The sequence below is a fragment of the Molossus molossus genome, unplaced genomic scaffold, assembly GCF_014108415.1.
Source record: "Molossus molossus isolate mMolMol1 unplaced genomic scaffold, mMolMol1.p scaffold_m16_p_4, whole genome shotgun sequence".
Classification (NCBI taxonomy): domain Eukaryota; kingdom Metazoa; phylum Chordata; class Mammalia; order Chiroptera; family Molossidae; genus Molossus; species Molossus molossus.
The window spans coordinates 81,056,173-81,066,803 of record NW_023425377.1 but is presented as its reverse complement, the minus strand read 5'-3'; positions in this window follow the sequence as shown (position 1 = coordinate 81,066,803).

The following is a 10,631-nucleotide window of genomic DNA, read 5'->3' as shown; positions in this document are numbered from 1 at the left end:
CAGTCAGGCTAGTGAGGCAGGCAGCCCCTGGGTAGGTATAATCTCACCTTGTCATCAGGTGCTCAGAGGAAACAGCCAGGCCTACTGCAGATAGCGGGGCATTGGGAAGGCCCTCATTGATGAGAGGATTGCCATAAGAGGTGGGGCAGGCAGCCCAGGCAGAGAGTACAGCAAGTGGAAAGGAGTTGAGGCTGGACTAAGAGAATAAATTTAGGAGGTGGATTGGGTGGAGCAAGTGGCTTGAGTGAGGGAGGGAATAAAGTCACAGGCAGGGGAAAGAGCCTTGGGAGATGGAATGGAGTGTTTTAGCCAAAAAAAAAGCCACCCCTGGCTACTGTGGGGGAAGGAGAGATTGAGAGGCAGGGGCTGAGCCAAGATGTGGGTGGAGGTGAGAGCAGGGGGTGGCTCTCGCTATTTGGGAGAAGAGTCTGCTGGAGTTGCTGATGGATCCCATGGGGGAAGTGTTGGGAAGGTGTGAGGCAGGAACTTGGCTTGACTGGGAGGTGCCCCATATATTGAGGGGGAGGGGCAAGTCCAGCGGTCACTTCTTAACTGCTCTGTGGAGAGATGTCTGTGGATGACCAAGAAGAGGCTGGGAGTCCAGGGGTCATGTCTAGGTGGAGGTGGACACATAAGTGTCCTTGGCACATGGGGCTGTTTAGTGTCATGAATGAGGTCACAGGGTATGATTGTGGACAGAAAGGGGCTGGGGGAGGAGAACAGGTGGGTGTGCGGTCCCAGAGGCTGCACAGGGCTTCTGGGAGGAGACAGGTACAGCCTGTGTAGGCAAGATGAGGGTGTGGACTAGTGGACCAGTGGACCAATGAATTGGCATCGATGGAGGCAGTTATGACCTTGATGAGGTTAAGCGTGGTTGGACAGAGCTGGAGAGAGGATGGCAGGAGAGGGAGAGAGGATGGTGAAAGCAGGTACCCTCTTCTGAGCACTGATTATATATCAAGCTATGGACTGGGGCCTTGGGGTCATCAGAAATAAATCAGGCTTGGCACAAGGACTCCACAAAGCGGAAAATTGCATCCCCCTCAGAGGTGCCTTATTCCCCAAACCCCAGACATGGTGCTCTGCGAGGTGTGTATTCAGCAGGTATTGTGCTCTGCAAAAAGTGCATACAGCAGGCACTATGTCCTCAATGGAGCATATAAAGCAGGTATTATGCTCTGGAGGAAACGTATACAGTAGGTGTTGCATCCTATAGACATGTATACTGCAGACACTTTGCCATTCAGGTAGCGTATACAATAGGTACTGTACCCTGTAGGGAGTGCATATAGTAGACATTGAACCTTCCAAGGAATGCCTACAACAGTCACTGTATCCCGAAGAAAGTGCATGCAGAAATCACAGCACCATGCAAGGAAGGTTTACAGTTTTTTGTTTTTTGTTTTATCTTTATTGTTGAATGTATTACAGATGTTCCTAATTTTTCTCCCATTGACCCCTCCTCCCCACTCCCACCCCCTTCCCGCCTTTTCCCACACTGTTGTCTGTGTCCATTGGTTATGCATATAAGTTTTTTGGTTTATTTCTTCCCACCCCCAACCCCTTTCCCTTTGAGGTTTGTCAGTCTAGCAACCAATTTGTACTTCTTAATCCCTTCACCTTTTTCACCCATTCCCCCAACCCCCTTCCCATGTGGTGACCTACAAAATGTTCTCTGAATCTATGAGAATGTTTCTGTTCTGCCTGTTCATTTTGTTTGTAGATTCCATTGTCAATAGACATGTATTCATTGCTATTTTGTTTGTTCATATATTTTATCTTTTTCTTCAAAAAGACCCTTCATCATTTCATATAATAACTGTTTGGTAGTGATGAACTCCTTTAACTTTTTCTTGTCTGGGAAACTCTTTATATGGCCATCAAACCCTGGCCGGTTTGGCTCAGCGGTTAAAGCGTTGGCCTGCGGTCCGGAGAGACCCGGGTTCGGTTCCCGCTAAGGGCACGTACTTCGGTTGCAGTTTGTCCCCGGCCCTGGTTGGTCGTGCGGGTGGCAGCCACTCGATGTGTCCCTTTCACATCGATGTTTCTCTCTCTCTCTCCCTCCTGCTCTATCTGAACAAAGAATGAAAAAGTGTCCTCGGGTGAGGATAAAAAAATAAAAAATAAGTATATGGCCATCGATTCTAAATGACAGCTTTGCAGGATAGAGTAATCTTGGTTGTAGGGTCTTGCTTTTCATCACTCTGAATATTTCTTGCCACTCCCTTCTGGCCTGCAAAGTTTCTTTTGAGAAATCAGCTGACAGTCTTATGGGAACTCCCTTGTAGGTAACTAACTGCTTTTCTCTTGCTGCTTTTTTTTACCCCCACCCAAGGACATTTTTCTATTTTTTTTGTTCAGACAGAGTGGGAGGGAGAGAGAGGAAGAGAGAGAGAGAGAAACATTGACGTGAAAGGGACACATCGAGTGGCTGCCACCCGCACGACCAACAAGGGCTGGGGAAAAACTGCAACTGAGGTATGCGCCCTTAGCGGGAACCGAACCCGGGTCTCTCTGGACCGTAGGCTGACGCTCTAACCGCTAAGCCAAACCAGCCAGGGCTCTCTTGCTGCTTTTAGGATTCTCTCTTTGTCTTGAACCTCTTGCATTTTGATGATGATGTGTCTTGGTGTGGGCCTCTTGGGGTTCATCTTGTTTGGGACTCTCTGTGCTTCCTGGACTTGTATGTCTGTTTCCTTCACCAAGTTAGGGAAGTTTTCTGCCATTATTGTTTCAAATTGGTTTTCGATTTCTTGTTTTCTCTCTTCTCCTTCTGGCACCCCCAAGATGTGAATGTTGGTACGCTTGAAGTTGTCCCAGAGGCTCCTTACACTATCCTCATTTTTTTGGATTCTTTTTTCTTTTTGCTGTTCTGATTGGGTGTTTTTTGCTTCCTTAGATTCCAAATTGATGGTTTGCTTCTTGGCTTTACCTACTCTACTATTGAATCTGTGTAAATTATTCTTTATTTTAGTTAGTGCCTCCTTCATTTCTGACTGGTCCTTTTTTATGCTCTTGAGGCCCTCACTAAGTTCACTGAGGTTCTCACTACGTTTATTGAGCATCCTTATAAGCAGTATTTTAAACTCTGCATCTGTTAGGTTGCTTATCTCCATTTTGCTTAGTTCTTTTCCTGGAGATTTATTCTGTTCTTTCATTTGGGACCTGTTTCTTTGTCTCCTCATTTTGACTGCCTCCCTGTTTGTTTCTGTGTATTACTTAATGAGAGGTATGGGGCTATCTGAGACCAGATGCTGCTTGTTTGAAAGAATTTAGGAAAACCTGAAGCAAGATCTAAGACAGGCCAATCCTATGGTTAAGCAACTGGCAACAGCTTGGGTGGGCCTGAAAGTTGAGAGGGGCAGGGCCTCAGGGAATCACCCCTGTGGGCAACCAGTGTGAGCTGGGTTGCTGGAGTCCCAGATATGGTGGCTGTCTGCCGCCCCAGGGAAGGGCTCACCAAAGGAACAAAGGCCTTTGACAGCACATTTGTCCCAGACAAAGCCTCCTCTCCAGCTCTTGCTCCAATGCCAAACAGCTCAGTTCTTCCCTGTATGTCTCTGGGGCCACTTGAGCTGCCTCCCCTCCAAGGGAGTGAGTCTGATAAGTCCCTGTGCGGGCCCTTTAAGAAGAGCTGCCTGGGGCTCCAGCTACCTCAGCCTCCCTGAGCCTCAGTTCCCACTGTTTTTTTCAGCCAGAAGTTATGGGGACTTCTCTTCCTGGCACTGGAACCCTGAGTGGGGCGCCTGGTGTGGGACGGGGACCCCTCAGTCCTCAGGAAGGACCTTCCCAGCTGAGGTGTCCTCCTGATTTTTATCTGCCACACGTGGGTGTGGGACCAGCCCCTCCACCTCCGCCCCTCCAATCAGAATTGATGTGGCTGCTTCTTTAATTCCGTAGCTGTAGGACTTCCATTCAGCTTGATTTCAGGCGGTTTTGAATGATGGTTGTTCTGTAATTCAGTTGTATTTTTGATGTGGTTGTGGGAGGACGCGACACCATGTTTACCTACGCCACCATCTTGACCAGAAGTGCAGAAGGTACTTTTTAAAGAAAAATATATTTTTATTGATTTTTTAGAGAGAGAGGAAGAGATAGAAACATTAATTGGCTGCCTCCTGCATGCCCCCTACTAAGGATCGAGCCCCAAACCTGGGCATGTGCCCTGAACAGGGGAAATTGAACCGGACCTCTTAGTCCATGGGATGGTGATCAATCCACTGAGCCACACTCAGTAGGGTCAGACACTGAGTAGGGTCAGAAGGTACTTTCTACAGGGAACACCTACAGCAGGCCTTGTACTCTGCTTGGGAACCCTAGCGCTTGAAGAATCACCAGGTGGTGATGGGATGAAGGTGTGGTGGCCTGGTCCTACCTGCTTTCTTTCCTGCTTTTCTGGCCTCCACCACTGTGCTCTAAACATAACTCAGCTGGATTTGGCAGATTCTCAGAGGATGAGGCCCAGAGCTTTGCTCAAAATACTTGGTGCAGGTGAAGCGGGTGATGAGGTTCAGAGGCTCCAGGTCCAGTGGTATCTCAGTTCCCCAACCTGTGCCCAGACCTGGACCCTGGCCAAGGTTCAGCTGGATTCCCCCTATCCTGAGCTCCAGCCCAGACCCCCTCCCAGAGGTAGGGCCAGGTTAGGCATGTGTGTCATGGCAGAGGTGGGTCAACTGGACTCTTGCTCCTTCTATGGTCTGTTGTCTTATGGCCTTGGGGCTTAGGAAATGTCTGTGAGCAGATCCCATGGTCTTCTGCTCCCTCCTCCAACTCCCAGTGCCATCCATGATCCCTGGGGTCTGGCCATGTGGTCCAAGAACACTTCAAGCCCCTGAGTTGACTGGGTGGAAGATGTCCTGCCATCCCTGTCCCAGAACCCAAGCTCTCTGGAGCTGCCCAGATGTGTTGAGCATGAGCATGGATGGAGCAGGAACCAGGATCCACTACGGTCGAGGTTACCAATGTGAGATGAGATTGCCACCCTAGCTAGGAACAGGAGAGGCAAGAAACAGAAAGAGCCAGATTGCTGAGATGGTTGCTTGAGCCCCTGGATCGAGCCATACCTGAAGCCATCAACCCAATTTTTTTCACTTTAGCAACTTTGGGTTTCTGTGACTTCTAATCAAGAGGTCTCCAGTAATGAGGATCAGCGTCCTTTCCACCCTCATTCTAGATAGGTCCTACTTCTCAAGTCACTGATCCAGTCACAGCACTTCACCTACTGTGAGTCACTATTGCCTTGGGGGCTCTCGTATCTGATGTGACACTCCTCACCCCTATTTTATGGGCCAAGACACTGAGGTACAGAGGGGCAAAGTCACACTCAGTGAAACTCAGAGATCCTGGCTCTTTTTGGGGTGGGGGTGTTGGGGACTTGGCTGAAGTGGGGATGCTCCAGGCAGGACCTGGAGGATGAGGGGGAACTGAATGGAAAAGGGTGTGAGGGAGAGGATGTTCATAGCAGAGGAACAGCATGTGCAAAGGCCAGGTGGCCAAGGAGCAGGATGAGGCCCAGGTCCTGGAGAGGCCTGTGTGGCAGGAGCATATTAAGCAAGGGAGTTGGCTTTAAGACTGGAGAAGGACAGGGGCCCTCACATGGCTTGGGGGCTGGGGAACATGAACAGTGATTCAGAAATGACAAGTCGGCCCAGCTGGTGTGGCTCAGTGGTTGAGCATCAACCCATGCACCAAGAGGTTGCCAGTTTGATTCCTGGTCAGGGCACATGCCCAGGTTGTGGGCCAAACCTCCAGTGGGGGACATGCAGGAGGCAGCCAATCACTGTTCTCTCTGATCGATGTTTCTATCTCTTCCTCTCTCTCTAAAAATAAATAACAAAAAATTTTTTAAAAAGAAATGACAAGCCCTGGCCGGGTGCTCAATGGTTAGAGCATTGACCTGCAGTCCAGAGAGACCCGGGTTCGGTTCCCGCTAAGGGCACATACCTTGGTTGCAGTTTGTTTCCGGCCCTGGTTGGGTTGTGTGGGTGGCAACCACTCGATGTGTCCTTTTCACATTGATGTTTCTATCTCTCTCTCCCTTACTTTCTCTCTAAAAAAATCAATAAAAATATATTTTATTTTGTTATTATTTTTTTCCTTATTGATCTTAGAGAGAGAGGAAAGGAGAGGGATAGAGAGAGAGATACATCGATTGGCCACCTCCTGCATACCCCTCATTGGGGATTGAGCCCATAACCTGGGTATGTGCTCTGACTGGGAATCGAACTGGTGACCTCTTGGTGCATTGGTCGGCGCTCAACCACTGAGCCACACCAGCCAGGAAATAAAAACATATTTTAAAAACATAAAAACATTAAAGAAAAACATTTTATGTTTTAAAAAACATAAAAACATTTTTAAACCCCTAGCATTGGCCATGATAAACTTGCGGGGGGGTTATGGTTGTCTTTGAGGTACTGCCTAATAGATTTTGCTTGAATTTCTTATTATGATCTAATTCTTGTTTTTTCTTAAATAAAATTTTACTTTGGAATCATTTTAGATTTACAGAAAATTGCAAAGACACCACAAGGTTTCTGTCTACCCTTTGTCATCGATAGTATAATGTTCCTTCCCCAAAGGGTGCTGATCATAGGATCACATATTTGCAAAGGGGGCTGCCTGGCCTCCCATGCTGACCCCTGCCCAGGGTTCCCAAAGTCAGGTGATCACAGGCTGGAGCTCTAGCCTGGCCATCCACCCCCTGAATCTCTACACCCCAGGCCACAGCTTCACTTCCCCTTCATTCTGTTTTCTCTCTGACCTGAGATAACTCCCCAGACTCAGCAGATTTCCTTAGAGAAGTGCAGGAAGCTTTGCTCAAAATACCTGCTGCTGGTGAGGGGGCAGCTGCTGAGACAGCTCCCAGAGGTCTCCCTTGGGAGGCTCAAGGCACTGGGCATGGGATCAGCCTAGGCACAGTCCTCTTCTCCCAGAACTGCCAATGTGGCAGAGGGGACTTTGCACATGGGTTAAGTTAAGTACCTTGAGATGGGGATGACCCTGGAGGACCAGACAAGATGGTGCTTCTAGGAGGAGCTGACAACAATGGATGCTTGGAGGCCAAGAGAGGCAAGGAAAAGGTCTAATCCTGGACAAATGGAAGCCAAGTTCCTCCACCCACAATGCTGGGCCAGTCTTAAGGTAGTGCCCTGCCGCAGTCATGGGGTTTCTGAAGCACAGAGGCAGGGTTCCTTCCTGCTGGCTCTGCCTACAAGGCCCTGTCCCCAGAGGCCAAGCTGAGGAGTACAGACACGAGGGAGTTCACTGCAATTCAAAGTCCACGAGACTAGAGACGTACTTGGAGCCAGGGTGAGTCATGTCTGCTGGAGTATGCCCACCCTGGCACCTTCTGGAAGAAGAGAAGTGTGCCTAGGCTGACCCCATGCCCAGCCCCTTGAGCCTCCCAAGGGAGACCGCTGGGTGTCTGGCTGCCCAACGCTGTCTCAGCAGCTGCCCCCTCACCTGCAGCAGGTATTTTGAGCAAAGCTTCCTGCACTTCTTCAAGGAAATCTGCTGAGTCTGGGAGTTATCTCAGGTTAGCGAGAAAACAGAATGAAGGGGACATGAAGCTGTGACCTGGAGTGCAGAGATTCAGGGGGTGGATGGCCAGGCCAGGGCTCCAGCTTGTGACCACCCAGCTTTGGGAACCTTGGGCAGGGGTCAGCATGGGAGGCCAAGCAGCCCCCCTTTGCAAAACTGTGATCCTGTGATCAGTACCCAAACTGTGCCTCAGTTTGCTCATCTTTAAAATGGGAATTTTAGTAAGTCCCCTAAGGTTATGTTTTTTGAGGGTAGGGTGGGGAATCTAATATGTTTTTACTCTTTTTACTGTGGCAAAATATACATAACATAAACTTTACCACCTTAGCCATTTTTTCCCCCGATATTTTGTTCAGATACAGTGGGAGGGAGAGAGAGAGAGAAACATCGATGTGAAAGGATACATAGAGTGGTTGCCACTCACACGACCCAATCAGGGCCGGGGACAAACTGCAACCGAGGTACGTGCCCTTAGCGGGAACCGAACCAGGGTCTCTCCAGACCGCAGGCCAACGCTTTAACCGCTAAGCCAAACCGGCCAACGGCCACCTTAACTATTTTTAAGTGCACAGCCCAGGGGCATTAAGTACATTCACATTGTTGTACAACCATGACCACCATCCACCTCCAGAACTTTGCTATCTTCCTAAACTGACATTCTGTCCCCATTAAACACTAACTTCCTCATCTCTCCACCCCTAGCCTGTTACTGCCCCTCTACCTTCTGTCTCTGTGAATTTGACTTTTCAGGGACCTCCTGTGAGTAGAATCATATAGTATTTATCCTCTGTGTCTGGCTTATTTCACTGAGCATAATGTCCTCAAGGTTCATATACTTTGTAGCAGATGTCAGAGTTCCCTGCCTTTTTAAGGCTGAATATTTCAGTGTGTGGATGAACTATAATTTATTCATTTATCCATCACTGGATATTCGAGTTGTTTCCTCCTTTTGACTATTGTGAAGCATGCCGCTGTGAACAGCTGTTTATGTTGTTATTATTGTTGTTGTTTGTTTTATTTTAGGTTTTTTCATTCTAGAGTTCTAGGGGAGGCAGTTACCTGCTCAGGGAGGTGCAGGCTGGGAAGGGGAGATTTCGCCAGCCCTGTGGTGGAGGCTCAACCAGGAAAACATAGCAGGCAGCCAAGAGGTGGGGAAGACTGGTGTCTGTGCAAAGGGGCCAGCTGACAGGTAGGCTGTGTGGCACCCAGCCAGGAAATTCAGATTCTTTTCCCCACAAGGGAGCTTCTGGGAGTTCAGTGGTCTTAGTCACCCGCTTCAGCATGTGGGCTCTGCCTTCCCTCCCAAGAGCCCTGGGGTGATGGTTTATGGGGTCAGGGGCTCTAGACCCACTGACCTACACTTCTGGCAGGGCTTGGCCACAGCCCAGAACCACATGGCTTCAGGTGCCTTCCTGAGCCTCAATTTCCTCCTTTGTAACATGAGGCTAAGGACAGAACCTACCTCCAGGACAAGCCACTGCACAGAAGGGGTCCTGGCTTACTCACATTCACCTCTAAAACTCTCCCCTAGATTAAGTCTGGATGATCTCCTGGCAATTTTTTCAGGAGGCCCCGGTGGGTCTGTCTTGAGCACAGGTTCTCCTCACTAAGTGTTCAACACATATCTGAATTAGCACGTGGATGGAGGCGTGCTATTGAAAAGGAAGCAGCTGTCTGCCCTCATGGATTCCAGGGTGACAGTGACATGACTGCTCAGACCCACGGGCTCCCCCAGCTGCCCTTCTTCTGTCGCACTGCACCTGATTCTCATTAGCAGGGGACTCTGCTCCCAGGTCACAGCCAGCTGACCCCCTTCACTGTCCTGAAACCCATTTGGCCCTGGCACTGAAGCCACCCCCACAAAGGTCGCTGAGTTTTGCTCCCTCAAATGTACTGGGGCCCCCATTTGAAGTGCCATGAGACCATGTGACAACTCAGAAGATGTTTCCTGTCCCTGGTGGCATGGCTGGGACAGATTTCAAAATCTGGTCTCTGGAAAATTCCTAGATCTGATTCCAGCCACATGGAGCCCTGCTAACCCCTCCCCATTCATTGTGTTATGTAACATTTGGGATTAATACTGAGGCAGCCAGAGGCAGAAGCCCAAATTCAAACCCAGCACACTGTCCCTTCCTGGCTGAGTAAGCAACCAAACCTCCCTGGGCCTCGGTGTACTTACCTGGAAAATGGGGATAGGCCAGTTCCCATGTCCCAGGATTGATGTAACAGTAAAATGGGAAAAGGCAAGGAAAGTGCCTAGAACTGAAGTTGGGCCACAGTTCAGAGATGCCCCCATAGTGACCAGAGGGGCCCAAACTTGTCCACTTGTCCTCCCATCTGACTGACTCTCCGTGGCAGCCCCTTCGGGGAATCATAATCCCCAGTGTACATCTACCCACTGGTTCCTAAATCCTGTCCCTTCTCACCGTCAACCTCCCAACCCAGAGCTGTTCCCCCTTCTGGTTCCCTACCCCAGGACTCACTCCCCTCCCCACCAGCCTCAGCCCCAGAAATACTGGGCTTCTTTCTCAGCCTCCATGTCCCCCACTGCCCAGGTAATCAAGCCCCACAGTGTCATGTGAGCAGTGGGGATTCACCTGCAGAAAAGACCTAGTCACAGGCATTCAGGACTAGACTCATTTCTCAAGTGCACTTTGGGGAGAGCCCACCAAGCCCCAACCCCATCCACCTTTCCCTAGGAGGCCTCCTAGAGAATGACACAATCCCTCTGGGACTCATTTTCTGGTTCAGTGAAACTGTTGACAGTTGCCAGCTTGGCGGGAGGCGAAGGATTGAAAGAACCAGGCTGAACCCACTGGGTCGGCACGCGGGGTCCGCTCTTGCCCCTGGAACTCCCGCCAGCCGGGCATCCCCGCACGCCCACGCACCTCCCACTCACCTGCCCCCTCCCGCGACGGACCAGCCCCGAAGCGTCTGGACTCCGCCCCCTTCCCTCCCCCTTCATCCAATAAGACGCGACCCCCGCGGCGCTGCCCCCAGAGCTGTGGCGAGGCGCCGCACCGCGCGGTGGTCGGGGTGGGAAGCTGCACCAGTGCCGGCGTCCTGCTCCCGGCGGGCTCCCGCGCGGG